The sequence below is a fragment of the Lemur catta genome, chromosome 17, assembly GCF_020740605.2.
Source record: "Lemur catta isolate mLemCat1 chromosome 17, mLemCat1.pri, whole genome shotgun sequence".
NCBI classification, from domain to species: Eukaryota; Metazoa; Chordata; class Mammalia; order Primates; family Lemuridae; genus Lemur; species Lemur catta.
In genome coordinates, this window is record NC_059144.1 from 36,616,186 (window position 1) to 36,631,748 (window position 15,563).

The window sequence follows — 15,563 nt, forward strand, 5'->3', positions numbered from 1 at the left end:
GCATCATTCTAGATGCTGGTGATATAATAACAATCAAAACACAGGTCTTCATGGGAGTTTGCCTCCCAGTGGGGGCACAATGAATGAGCAAACAACAGCAGGTCAGCTGGTGATGGGAGTTGTAAAGAGACACAAAGCAGGTTAAGCAACAGGCAGTAATTTAGCTAGAGGCCAGGTGGGGCCTCTGTGAGAAGGTGACAGTCCCTCAGGGATCTAAAAGGACAAAGGGAGAAATCCAGGTGAGTACTTGGGAAATAGAGTATGCAAGGCAGAGGAGACAGCAAGGCCAAAGGCCCCGAAGCAGAGTCATGGCTTTGTGCATTTGAAGAACAAAAGGTTGGGGGGAGCGGCTGGAACTCCTGAGCAGTGGAAATCTGAAAGAGATGAGGGCTTGGAGGCCTGCCTGGGTCATGACTTGGATTTTTATTGAGGTTTGATGAGAAGTGATTAGAGAGTAGAGATGAGGAAAAGGACATGATATTATTTAGACTTTCAAATGGAAATGAATGGAATGGAAGGGTGCTCTCCCTACTCCTGACAGTGATGCCCCGGGGGAGGATGTTCTATTAATACTTGAGTGGCTGTAGGAGACCTTTCTCACTGCTGTCTGCCTACACCTGTCTTGTTTAAGCCTTGTATTCACGTATTATTTGTGTAATTAAGAATTAAAGGGAAAAAAAATAGAATCAATTACTCTTTATAAAAGATAATAAGTAAATCTCTTAGTATTCCTGTCTGTGACCTTGGGCAGGTTCCTTTTCTTAGCTTTACTCTCCTCCATGTGTATAAAAAGGGAACAATATGTTCTTTATCACAGGCTTGTTCATGGGAATTAATTAGATAATGCACATGGAGCTCTTAGCCCAGTGCTCGGGACATTGCAGTGATCTGAGAAAGGACAGCCATTTTTGCCACAGTGTTGCTGCCTCGCATATCCAAACACCGGGAGGCATTCAGGATGCTACAGAATTGCTGCCTCTCCATCACCTTTATCCTGAGCTGCAGAGAAGGATGAGAGGCTGTTTCATAACATCACAGAATTTAATAAGCTAATAAGCCCTCTAGTCCAATTCTGCTCCTTTTAAAGATGGGGAAACTGAGGTTCTGAGGGGATTTACTGTTGGCTCTCAGATCTAAGGCTACTGAGTGACCTTGGTTTCTTGCCTTACATTTCAAATCTCTATTTACTGCATCCGAATTTTCCTCACTTTAATCCTTCACATCCCACCTTAAGATTTACCTAGTATTTAACTGACTCAAACTTTAAGTACTTTTATTTTCAAAAGAAACTTTATATCATCATCATAAGTGGATAACCAAGGTTCCTTATTATAAGACGTTATAATAACTTGCAGTTTTAGCATATTTATATCACTTGCTACAGTAATGCTATGTAATAAACTACTCTAAAACTCAGTAGCATGCAACAGTAAGCATTTCATGCTCACGTGGCCATGGGTTGGCTGGGCACGGCTGATCTAAGGCTGGGTTTAGTTCAGCCACTCCACTTGTCTTTCAGCCTCCCTAGACCAGCAGCTATATGAGTCAGGTTCTTCTCAGCTCTCCTCCAAATGCAGAAGTGCAAAAATTCAAACCTAAATGTCATGTCTACTGTTATCCCATTGGCCAAATCAAGTCACATGTTCAAGTTCATCATCAGTGAGACAAGGAAACATATATGCCCTCTATCTCAGTTGGCTCAGGCTGCTATAACAAATACCGCAGACAGGGGGACTTAAATTAAAAAAAAAAATTATTTCTCACAGTTCTGAAGGCTGGGAAGTCCAAGATCAAGGAACAGGCAGGTTTGGTATCTGGAGAGGGCTTTCCTTCTGGTATGCATACAGCCATCTTTCTGTACCCTCACATGGTGGAGAAAGAGATCACCTCTCTCCATATAAAGGCACTAATCCTATCATGAGGGCGCCACCCTCATGACCTAATCACCTCCCAAAGGCCCCACCTCCTAATGCCATCATATTGGATATTAGGTTTCAACATACAAATTTAAGATGGGCACATTCAGTTCATAGCACCCCTCCTTCCCCCACAGTTGAGTGTCTGAGTCAGTTTAGGCTGCTACATCTAATTACCATAGACTGCATGGCTTAAACAACAAACATTTATTTCTCACAGTTCTGGAGGCCGGGAAGTCTGGGATCAGGGTGCCAGCATGGTCAGGTTATGGCGAGGGCCTTCTTCCAGGTTGGAGACAGCCAACCTCTCCTCATATCCTCACAAGGTAGAAGGAAGAACTAGCTAGCTCTCTGGCTTCTTCTTATGAGGGCACCAATCTCCCTCATGAAGGCTCACCCTCATGACCTAATTACCTCCCAAAGGCCCCTCATTTAAGCTCCATTACTGTGGAACCAGGGCTTCAACACATGAATTTTGGGGACAACACAAACATTCAATCTATTGGAAAGTTCCCTAAAAGTTTAGATATAGAGTAACTATATGACCCAGCAATGCTACCTCAACATATAACCTGGAGGTTTGGAAACAGGTCCCCAATAAAAACTTGCATACAAACATTCACCATATCATTATTCATAATGGTAAAGGATGTAAATAGAAGGAGAGATGAAGACTTGGGAAAAATAACGCCGTATATTGCAATAATATATAAATATTACATTTAATAGGGCCAACTGTTTGCCACCTCAAATGTCTTCCGTACTCCCAGAGTCAGGCATACGACAGTGTGAGCAACACTGAATGAAGCATGCTGCATCCTGGATAAGGGGACTGTGGCACCACCCACTATGCTGATAACCAACAAAGACAAAGAAAAGCACTCTGAATTTCATTGCTTTGAAGATGTGCATTTGCTCATATTCTAACGTCTTTGCATGTAGGATGCCTCTTATACTTGGGGTGTTTTTCAATCAAGAATAGTTGTGATGAAGTTTCACCGTCTGTACACATGCACTCTTGTTTGCCATTCCTAGTAGCTTGACTAGACAACTGTGACTCCTTGAATTTCAGCCAGCCAACCAACTGGAGGCCATGTGGTAGAAGTATGTGTCTTGGCTGTTGTCTGGAACCTTTCATTGGCACCCCTGGCATGAGCAAAGGAGTTAGCCACAAAACTTTCAGAGGGTGGTAGAGGCTTTATGAAAAGTCCACAGTCAAGATCAAGTCCTTGTTAAGGACTGGACCAACAACAGCATTCTTGGGAGGATAAAGATAAAACGTGCATAGAGGGAAGTAAATCTCAATGGAAATCAAGTGGGGGTAGGGTGTGGGGAGGAGGAGATGGGTGAAAACCTACCTAACAGGTAAAACGAACACTATCTGGGTGATGGGGCATACTTTTAACCCTGACTCAAGCATTACAAAGGTGATCCATGGAACCAAAAACATTTGTATCCCTATAATACTTTGGAAAAAAAAAAGATAAAATAGTGGAAAATTCCTATCTGAATTGAGTGATGATGAAGAAGTACTGGACTCTGAATGTAAGGAAGTTTTAGGATTTATCTCCTTTTTATCTATGTCTAGAGAGAGATTACGCTTTAAGAAATTATCTACGTAAATCACAAAAATTACAACTTCAATGAGTATGCAACAAAAATCCTAAATGATAAGAAAGCATGTGAAATTTTAACTCGTAGAGCTCTCTCTTTCTTAGTGGCACACAGAGTAACACAAAATAATGGTGTTTCTTACAACTGACAGCATCAATGCAGTGAAATGTGATATATAATTAAAAACACTGAAATGGCAGGTGCATCAGGTAGCATGGTTTTGCTTGCACATAATGGGAAATCTAAAACTGAGTAAACAATAAGGGATATGTTGGCTCAGCAATTGAAAGATTCTAGAGGTTGGGAGCACTTTACATTTCATTTACATCAACAGGTCAGTGATGGTCAATGAACTCTCCATCTTTCTATCCCTATGGCTAAAGGCAGGTGTATGCTACTTTCTTAGGTCAATCAACACCTTGTGGAACTGAGGGTGGGTCAGTTTTACCCAGATTACAAGGCTTCTGTGTAAGAGTAGATGACAAATAAGGAGGAGAGAGAGAAATTCCTACTTTGCAGGAATGCCTACACTGAGAATCAGGGCTCAGAGAAAAGCAAGCTGTAGTTACGATGTTGGCTTAAGGTTTATTGCATTAATTTAGAGACACGGTTAGAGTCAAGACAGAGAAGACTGAGGAACATTTCCTTTCTTGCTCTCAAATTACTGAGACAGAAAGGAGAGAAATGGAGACAGACATTCAAGAGGATGGTAAACAGAATCTACAACTAAAAATTTCTATGTTTTTTCAAATGTGTTTGAAGCCAACATGGTGGGCTAAGGAAGTATTTTCCATTTGGTGACTCAATCTATAATTTCACACACAAAAAAATTCTCTCTCTATTCTTAAGTTAAATGATTATTTTTTTCTCTCAAGAAAGTTAAGTGTATGCTGCTTTGGGAAAAACTGGCTAAAAGTCAAGTGTTATTAAGCAAATTTCTGATAGCTGTATGCTCAGACATGATTAGCATGGAGGCTTCTTGGTCTTGAAATTTGCTGGAAGAGTAATCTGGAGCCTTATGAATTGGGTTGCTAAAGTCATTCTCCAAATTCTGTAGGTGATTGCTAAGTTATTATAGGTGCACTTCAAATAAACCTGGCCTGGGTTTTGGTAAAACCTATTATTCCTTAATGAGAGAGGATTTCTATGGAAGGTGGTTATGTTAAATACAACTTTAAAATAAAGATATCCCATACTACTCACTTCCGGTGGCCCCATAAGAAATTTATCAGGGGAAACAACACAGACTCTGTGCTGCAAAACCTTTAGTTTGCTTAGTTTTCTTGTTCATTCGCTCTTTCTCAGTCTCTCTCTTTTCTCCCTCACTCCCTCCCTCTCTCTCTAGTAATAAAAAGTGATTAATGGAGGGGACTTAATTTAAATGAATTATATGCAAAGTTATTTTATGTAAAATGAATTTTTCCCGATAATACTGTATTGCCATCTCCGCTTTATGATGGCCTTTTTGTTTGAATTAATGCAATAATATTACCAGAGTCACCCTCCGTTACACTACCTTTTGCCTTCACATTCAAGGCAACGATGTCATTTTCAGATGAAGCTATTTGTCCTTGTTAAAATAGACAAGGCAGTTGGTACATTCAGACTCAATTCCTAAGTTGCATGATTGACTCCAGGATAGAGCTGGGAGCTGAAGCAAATGAAAGTTTGCATTAACTCTTCAGTATGTTCTTTCTTCTGCTGGATCTAATGGAAGAATGACTCATATCACTTGTCCTAAGAGGGAAGCAGAAGAGAGTCAGCTCAGATTAGTTCCCCAGGAAACAGACTCAGACAGTGTAGGGTGCTGGATATTTATTAAGGAATGCCCTCAGGGTCAACACCTGGGGGAGAGAGAAAAAGGACTCTAGAGTGGGCTAAGGGAGAAAGTGAGCTGGATGTGGGCCCAGTGATGGCCCCTGCTGACCCCATGGGGAGCTCTGGAACTGGGAGATGTTGCACCTTCAGTGTTGCACTGATTGAGCCAAGATGCCCAGGCCTTTGCACTGCTTCACTGCTCAGTTATTGGTGCGGGCTGTCCTGGGAAGAGGCATGATGCCAAGTGAAGCGGCTCTTTGCAGCTAAGGCAATCCCTGAAAAGGTTGACAGTTGAAGGCTGTCTATTAACAGCACTCCTGGGTTCTAGGTCCTAGACTGTAAGGCAATGATTCTCAACGAGGGGTGTTTTTATGCCCGGGGACATTTGGCAATGTCTGGAAACATTTTTGATTATCACAACTGGAGGGATGATACTGGCATTTAGTGGATAGTGTCCAAGGATGCTGCTAAATATCCCACAGTGCACAGGAAAGCCTCCAAGAGCAAAGAATTATCTGGTCCTAAATATCAACAGTGCCGAGGTTTAGAAGCCCTGCCCTAGAGCAACAAGTCCCTCCTTGAAATGGAACCTGGTGGACATCACAGCATCCATTCCAGAAGTCATCATTAGTTGATACATTACTACTTGTCAGACACAATGCTCTGTGTTTGTATTCCTCTTAATCCTCTTACAAACCCTTTGAAGCAGGTCTCATAGTTTCCATTTACTTACAAGGAAGCTGACTCTCAGATCACTGAAGCAAACTGCCCCACATCGTCAACCGGAAGATAGCAAGTGGGATTTACGGTGGGCCTGCTTGTTGAAAACATTGTGGTATCTTCTGGTTTTCCCTTTGAAAAGCTTAAAATGTGCCCCTCTGGCATATTGACTGTTTTGAATTAAAGGCACTTAAAAAAGAGCAGGTGCAAGAAGAACACCCTGAACTTCCTTCTTAAAGTGGGAGATGAAGTTCCCATGTGAAAGATGTCCTCCCTATACCCAAAGGAAAGTGTCACTGTCATCATCAAGGATGGAAAGTTGAGGCCAAGGGAAATCTCCACTGACAAACCTTGTTAAACTAATTCGTACCTTCCTAGTCACTTTTCCACACAATCAAGTACACTAGCGCAAGGCCCTTTGCCTGGCTCCATTTGCACAACTTACTACTCTTTGTCCAATTCCGTATGTAAGTTGTTCAACTCTAACTACATCTTTGGGCCTTCATTTCCATGTGAAGGCTCCAATGCCACATAAAACTTGTATTAAATAATTTTTGTTTGTTTGTTTTCTCCTGTTGATCTGTCCTATGTCAATTTAATTCTCAGCCCCAGCTGAAAAACCCTAAGAGGACAGAGGTAAAACTTTGCCTCTCCTACACCTGGAGGGCTCGATGCAGCATTTCTCAGACCTTTCTTTTCCTCTAAACGTGAGATGGATGATGCTCATTTGTTTAGTTTTCTCCCGTGCAATTCCTGGGGCTCGGGCTGTAAATTCACATCTATCTCACTTAAAAGACACAATGGAACATGAGCGACACGGCACAAATTATAGGAATGACCCTGAATCCTCTCTAATTTGTAGTTTTAAGTAGACCATTTCTCAACACTGAGCACTTACCGCTAGTAACAAATTGCTTACAATGAGCTTGCAGTTGATTTTCATACTGAGAGTAAGACCTGTTGGTAGTCTTGGTGAACGCTTGTAGAGAGACTACAATATTTTCAGAATTTGATTTATACTGTTGCTTCATATATAAATATTGTCATGTATAAATTCATGTAAATAGTTCTATCATTAATTCCCACAGCACATTTCTATATGGTGGCCATTATCATCTTCATTTTAAAACTGAAAGTCTGTGTCATTAGATGATTGAGTCATCTGAGAACATTCTCTGGATCTTACTGGCACTTCATCAGCCCTGAGAACCAAAGCATTAACTCATTAATTTAATTTAAAAAATAGCATCTACTGTGTTCCAGATACTGTCCTATTTTCTCATTGTAAACAGTAGCAGTTACTAGTAAAGATTTCCCACAGGAGCAGAAAAAAAGCATCTGTCATTTTACAGACACATAATTGAGCTTAGCAGAGTCAATTATTACTTTCTCGAAAACAAAATCCCATATATTTTGACCTTTTTAATGGGACATCGTGTACAGGGAATAGACATATAGTCTATAATCATGTTAAGCAAAATATTAATAAAATACAGTACACACTTAAGCCAAAGATATAAAGAAAAAGGACTTAGATATCTCCTCATTATTGACCTCAATAGTAATGTCAGTTATTATGGTCAACAGCAGCTGCAGTTTTTAGATTCTAGCACAGTGTCAGTTTCTTTAAAAAAATTCTGTCATTAATTCCCACAGCGCATTTCTACATGGAGGAAGTTATCATCTTCATCATTTTACAATGGAAAAATACAGACCAGAAAGATGAAAACAAACTTGATGGAATGTACACAGAAATACACTGGCAGAGGATGTTGCCACACCCACATCACTTTCCACAGTTGGAAAGCCTAGTTTAGAGTAACACATACATTTACATTTGTTCATTCATTTTTTCCACTCAAATTCTTTAAACATTGCTCAGTAAAATATGACCTAAGCAGTAGTGTGCTGGTAAATGTTTAAAGACTGGCTCTCAAAAGAGCTTATGTATTGTATACATCTATTTTAAATTTTGCTGGCATAAAGAATGTGTAGCACACAATTTACATATAAGAATAAAATATATAATATCTTTATTATAAATTTAAATAGCTAATTAATTCTCACGGAATGCTTTTGTTGAATTTTACCTAAATTTTGTATCTGTAGCCAGGCTGTGGTTTCAATTGTCCCACGACCTGGGTCATGCGTGTTGATGGATGTCTCCAGATTCAAGCCACCAATGAAGCATCACGTAACATGGGGCTCGGCAAATGCTCGGGAGACACTATTAGATAGTATTTCACCATTCGCATGCAAGAGGTGTAAATAATCTTAAAAGCATAGGTAATATTAATAGTAAAAAATATGGAAAAGTAATTAGAAAGTGATGAGTTCCATTGGTTATCTTTGCTTTGATATGATTTATTTCACTGTAGGTTTATGTAATTTAATTTCTTAATAATAATTGTTTAATAATTGGCTCATACGATTCCTGAAAACTTAGCATTTGGTTTTTACAAGTTGTAATAATTGCTGGTATGGAACGGTTTTCAGTAATCAAATGTCTGCATTTCCAGAGTGTCTCCTACTCCAATGCATGGCTCTGAGTATGTAAGTACAGGTCATCCCATTATCAAGCAAAATAGATGTCAAGATAGATGATGGCAGGCAGAATTGTTCTTTAAAATTTATTGTTATTTTTGTGGTTTATTCACAGGCATTTCCCTGCATCTCAACAGGCATTTATGGTAAGTGATCTAGCTTTCCATGATATTTATATTTCTTTATTTTGTTGTTAAATGCAGGGATTAAGTAGAAAAATAAGAGGTTTTCTGATGAATATATTTTGCTGTGATTTAAAGACTCAAAATGCAGGTCAAATCCCATTAAGGAATTTCAAGAGGCTGTTCATGTTCCTTTGTGTTCTTGAATTTTGTTGTGTTGGATATCACATGAAATGATATGATACGTGGTAGCTTGATGTCTGTTGTTAAGCAAAAGTTTCCGTTATAGTAGGAATATTGTTTTCTTTAATAAAGTCAAGTTATCTCTCTCAGAAAAAGCACAGTATATATAGCATTATCATTAGCTTAGCATTGTCATTAAATGTCATTATTTGTTGCAACTTACAAAGTAATAGAAAGATTTAAATGCATACAAAGACATATATCTGTATCTTCATTTTTTTTAAATCCAAAGAAGTGACTGCTAATAAAAACAAAGAATTTTAATAAACTGCAAATATTTTTTACTAGTTTTGATGGATTGTTTTAAGTTGTGACTGCTTCACTTATAGATGGAAGCAAAATGGTTTTTAATCACTTGTTTACACTAGCCTAAAACTCTCTAATAATCTTCTGCCTATAAGAACATTTCTTATAATTTTTTTCAGACAACTAATAAGTCTGTTTTAGAGTATTAAGGTAAAATGGAATGTATTTGTAATTTTAGGGTTTTCTTTTTTGTAGTTTTTATTTTTATGTTTTATTCTTTAATATATTTTATAGTACATTTTAAATCATACATGATTTTTATGTTTTTCAAATTATAATGTATTTATTCACCTTTACATCTAAAAGATATATATATATATTTTTTAATTTCAAAATTTCTATGGGTGTACAAACACTGGGGTTACATCTATTGCATTTGTACCACCTGAGCCAGAGCTACAAGCATGCCCATCCCAGACCATGTGCACTGCACCCATTAGGTGTGAATGTAACCTACTCCCTCCTCCCCCCTCCCACCTGCCCAATCCCCAATGAATGTTACTTCCATATGTGCACATAAGTGTTGATTAATTAGTACCAATTTGATGGTGAGTACCAATTTGATGTGGTGCTTGTTTATCCATTCTTGTGATACTTCACTTAGTAGAATGGGCTCTAGCTCCGTCCAGGATAATACAAGATGTGCTAGAGATCACCATTGTTTTTTGTGGCTGAGTAGTACTCCATAGTATACATATACCACATTTTATTAATTCACTCATGTATTGATGGGCACTTGGGTTGTTTCCACATCTTTGCAATTGTGAATTGTGCTGCTATAAACATTCGAGTCCAGATGTCTTTATTATAGAATGTCTTTTTTTCCTTCAGGTAGATGCCCGGTAGTAGGATTGCTGGATCAAATGGTAGTTCTATTTTTAATTCTTTGAGGTGTCTCCATACTACTTCCCACAGAGGTTGCACTAGTTTGCAGTCCCACCAGCAGTGTATGAGTGTTTCTATCTCTCCACATCCACACCAACGTTTGTTGTTTGGGGACTTTCTGATAAAAAGGCATTCTCACTGGAGTTAAGTGATATCTCATGTGGTTTTGATTTGCATTTTCCTGATGATTAGACATGTTGAGCATTTTTTATGTGTTTGTGGGCCATTAGTCTGTCTTCTTTCGAAAAGTTTCTGTCCATGTCCTTTGCCCAAATTTTAAAGGAGTTATTTGATTTTTTCTTACCGATTTTCCTGAGGTCTGTATAGATTCTAGTTATTAGCCCTTTGTCAGATGTATAGCATGCAAATATTTTCTTCCATTCTGTAGGTTGTCTATTTGCTCTAATGATAGTTTCTTTGGCTGTGCAGAAGCTTTTTAATTTGATCAGGTCCCATTTCTTTATTTTTATTGATGCTGTGATTGCTTTTAGGATCTTCCTCAAACATTTTAGGGTTTTCTGATCCAAGTAAAATAGATTACTTTCTTTCTGAACTTAAACTTCTCATGTGGAGGCTCTCAGCTGGAAAATAAAATATGTAAAAATCTAAAAAAAAAAAATTAAATGCATTACTACAAGGGAGGGGTACCTAGATTGATGTCAAAGGTAGGAGATTTATTTTTCCTTAATCTGGTATTTCTTTTGAAGGTCTTGATCATAATAAATTGGAAAATGTAGGCCTGAATCAAACTAACTGGGGAAGGACTTGGTCACACTATTTAAAAAATATATGCCTGCCCTCTTCCTCTCCAGATTCTGCTACAGCCTATCTCTGTCGAAACAGAGTGGACAGTAGGCTGGAGGGGGCTAACCTAGACCATCTGCACAATTATTCCCACCATAGCCATTCTTTCTGCCTCACAAATGCCCAGTTAGAAATCTTAAATATTTACTTAAGGAAGCATTACGTGCAAAGTTTTGCCTGGTAAAGATCCCAACTCTTTATTTTGCCTTATCTAGAGTCAAACCAGACTCCACTGCAGAAATGGTTTTAATTTTGAGCATGTTCTTTCATCCCATCTTGACTTTTCTGGACAAACAAACAAACAAAACCCCAACTGCTTAAACCGATACTGTGCACATCATTTTCTATGTTTATTACCTTGTCAGATGGTTGATGTCTATTTTGTTTCTGAGAATTTCATGGTAATGTGCAAAGAACTTCAAAAGGGCATTTGATCTAATATGATATACTAAAAAAAGAGGGGGATTGGTGGTAGAGAAAACCAGAAAAGTAAAGGAAGATAAGAAAGAACCATAAAATTAGAGGCCCCGGGGTGGATAGTAAGAACTAACTCAAATCTGAAGTGAATCATGGTCAATTTCAATCCCACAAGGGCAAGGGTTTCACCCTAGGGAGAGTACTATGGCTCAAAATATAACAACTAGTTCAGGACTCTATTGTGGCAAATGAGAGGGAAACATTGAAAACTGTTAGGCAGAGAATTAATAGAATGAGTCACAGTAAGCTGGCATGGAGGGCTGTCACCAGGCAAGCTTAGTCATTTTCACAATGCTAGGTCAAAGAATATACTTCTTAAGTCCCAGCTACTTTTCTCTTTTCCCTCTATATTTGGGCAAATTTAAAAGCGAGGCTGATACCTACAAGGTCATGTGCCGCATTGCCTTTGGTTAGCCCAGATGGATGCTGAGACCTACGTTTGCTTTTAGCTCCATAACATCTTGTTTAGGTAACTTTTAGATTACTCCAAGCCTCTGTAGTTTATGAAACATTCTGCATTATGCAACCTGAAAATTATTTCACTTGTCCCTTGTGAAGTTAGAGCTTTCTTTTGAGTCCTTGGTTCCTTCCCAGGACTCACATATTATCCTATAGAGTTGTTTTCTTGCTATTATTTAGAGCCCTGCTCCTCCTCCTCCATTACCCAGATAAGTTTTACTTTTTATCATTATTTATCAGGATTTGAAATAATACTTTATTTAAAGAAAGTGGTCTACAAGTAAAAAGAAAAAATTTAAAAAGCAAGCAAACAAACACAACACCCAATGCTTTCGTAAATCATGCTCTAGTGGATTTAGAGCAACTTTTCAGAATAGTCTCCTGGTTCCACTCCTTGTCCTTCTTATTCCATATTCCAAATGTTGGTAGACTAATTTCTCTGAAATACCACTTGGTGCATGTTTTCCATCTGCTCAGGAGCCTTTGATCATATTCCATTACTTGCAGGTTAATGTTCATTCTTCGTAGCCTCAACAATGGATACTTTATATACATTTCTAAACTAGTGCTTTCAAAATTTGTGAGAGTGAGGGGAAAAAAAAATCTGCCCTCAAGGATGTGAAATTGTGTACTACAAAATTTACATACACCTTTGTCTTTGCATTTTTCAAGAGAGGATTTAGTTTGCAGCATTTCTCAAAGTTATTTGCCCATGAGAGTGATTCTTTTCTCAATCTTTCTCTGGACTAGTGTTTTCTTCAGAATGTAGTTTGAGAAACTTTTTGGCACCCACTCATCACGAGCATATCTTCTGTGACCTACACAAGATCTGATGAATCTCAGAACATGTCATTATATAACAAGATCCAATCCTGGGCCTCTTCTTGAAATGTGCCTCTTGCATCCTTGCACACACACCAGACTCACACACACCATCACCACCACCACTCTCTACCCCACGCCCCAAATAAAAACACACCGTGCATATGTAAAGAGGTTGAAACTTAATCTCCAGGAAGTCTTCCCTGAGTATGCCAACCCGTGGTGGGCGTTATACCTTCTGAAGTCCTTCAGCCCAGACATATTTATCAACTACTTCCTCCTATTACTCCATAGATTTTTGCTTATATATTCTGTGCCCACAGCCAGTTTGGAACTGAAAGATCAGAGATTCACTTGTGTGTATTCTTTGTACGCCCAGTGCCTAGCAAAGCACTGTGTCTATAGGAGAAGCGAGCAAATATTTGCTGTTATGGCAATGATAGTAATTGTAACCCAAATTGTTGCCTAATTAAAGATATAAAAAATAGAATTGTTGATTGGCAAAATAACAGAGAAAGCTATTCGCTGATACTTTTTAATGGGCAAACATCTCTATTCTAGGGAAAACAAATGTGTTTCTTAAAAGCACCCTCAAGCTGGAATTGGTATTTGTGGGCATGGCAGCATCCACACTGACAAAGGTAAAATGGAAACTTGAGAAGTTATTCAGTTAAAAAGCCAAGCTGAGTAGAGCACTTTACTTCAGTTAAGTGAAAACCCATGTGAGGTTTATTATGGTCCCTGGGACAATGGGTAATCAGGAACATACTGGTCAGCTGGCCAGCCATGCGAGGCCCTATTCTGACATCTCCCAGCATGCCCTGGACCCACCTTCCCACCAGCTGTAATTTCTCAGACACCTGTTTGCTTGGTTTTACCTTTACATTTAGATTTCTGGCCCACAAATCTACAGTAACCCTAGTTCCACTGAAACAAAAATTTTGAATATGGCGGAACTAGCTTTTGAAGGGATTTGATAATTTCTTCACCAAGATGATCTCCTACCAGGGTAATTTCAAGCATGAGCATTCCCATTTCAGGGGAACTCAGACACTACCACCACATTCAAAGTGTGCCTACAGCATCTGACCCACCACCAGTACTTTGGAGGTATCCAGAGTCACAGCAGAAGCTGAATCTTCTCGTAGCCTTTCTTCCACTCCTCAGCCCTGTGGAGACAAATGCTCCCATGCAGCAACCCCAGCTGAACCATTTTGCAAGACACAGCCTAAAGAATATCCACCAAGTGATTCATCCTGATTTAAGGAGGAGACATGATGGGACCAGGCCCTGCCTCCTTTGAAGTTCTCCTGGAAGATGAACCAGACTTTTCCACTCTGACTTTCAGCAAACACTGTTGCTGCTCCAGTGTAATGTTTCCAGGATGCTTCCACAGGGCACCAGACCTCCTGCTCACATTCAGGATGAAAAGCCCTATTTGGTAAAATACCAAAGAAAGGCCTGTGTTACTTTGGGAAAAATAGACCCAGATGAGGCTTCCAGGGTTTCTGAACCCCCAGATTCCTGTTAAAAATTTGAATTGGCCTCTAAACCAGTCTCAGGGGACAGATTTGAACTTCCCTGATAGACATTTCAGACCTCATGCGTGCTTTCTGCCCTTTGAGCCTGATTTGGACACTCTGGTGCTAATAAGTTTAACAAAAGAGGCTAGACATGATACATGGAAATGGAATTTTTACTGAGAAGCAAATGGCAAAAATAATTTTAGTCCATTTTATGAGAGTCAATATAGTTAACAGAAATGAAGTCCAGGTGGAAAAGTGTATTCCTTGAGTACTTGAAAATTTGGAAAATATTCTCTCTGGAGAAAAAGAAAAAACTTGAAGTTTGCTTTCCAGGTATTATACAAAGTAGCATATTTAGAAAGGAAGGAATTTCAGACACTGAGTTATTGGCTGGGAATCTGAGGAAAAATTTAAGTGCAGCATAACTTAGCTGAAGCAGCTCCACTATTTATTCATATATATTTGTGTTATTAACGTAGAAGGCTTGTTTCTGTCAAATCACCTGGCTTCCCTCTGTTCTCCACCAAATGCTGGCAGGCCACAACTTTCTAACTGAATCCCTCATTTGCATTCAAGTTTGTTCTTCTGCTTCTAGCTGGTAAAAAGGAGACCAACGCAATGTTTTGTTAACCTTATATCTACTTGGCAAATATTTTTATCAGTACATCTGTCTAAATTCACAGACATGACTTGGAAAGAAATCAGGATGTTCTCCAATGGCAATGCCAAGGGCATGCCCTCCATCAGCGTTAAATGCTGACAGATTTGAGAAGGTGTGACAACCATCACTGTGCAATTCTGGGCTTGCTGGAAGAGTTATCTCATGTAATGCGTTGAGAACAAGAGCAAAATTGACAAAAATATGCACCCCTTTCTTTCATCCCCCTAACAACCCTCTTCCTTCTTCTTGCTTTGTTCTTTTCTCTTTGATATTTCCATTTGCTTTGAAAGCTTCCTTTCACATAGTCTAATGATGACTCTTTTCTCCCTCATAAAATCTCTTCTCTCAAGCATCCTAAATTTTTTGTCTTTGTCAAATTATTCCCACTATGAGAAACATTATCATTCTTGGCAAAGCAAAGTAACATTAGAATTAGTGTAACTTATATCCCTTGTAAAAATGTAGTGCTGGGGCCAACCCCATCTCAATTATATCACATTTGAATATTATTTTATGAGCTGACCCCTATGAGGCAGTGGAGAGAGAACTGACATAGAATTCTGACAGCTAAATTGTTTCTAACTCTCGGAGTGGTTGCCATTTGAATAGACAGTTTTAGCCAATATATGCATGCACATACACAGTT

General features: G+C 38.9%; 1 protein-coding gene across 1 annotated transcript in view; it reads left to right on the forward strand.

The window, feature by feature from the left end:
• LOC123622903 (ADP-ribose glycohydrolase MACROD2-like) overlaps positions 1-15,563 on the forward strand; it is a 1,130,381-nt gene that overhangs the window by 605,333 nt on the left and 509,485 nt on the right. Inside the window, exon 3 of the mRNA XM_045529595.1 lies at positions 8,728-8,758. The gene's annotated coding sequence lies outside the window, so the exon portion shown is untranslated. The remainder of the gene's footprint in view (positions 1-8,727; positions 8,759-15,563) is intronic.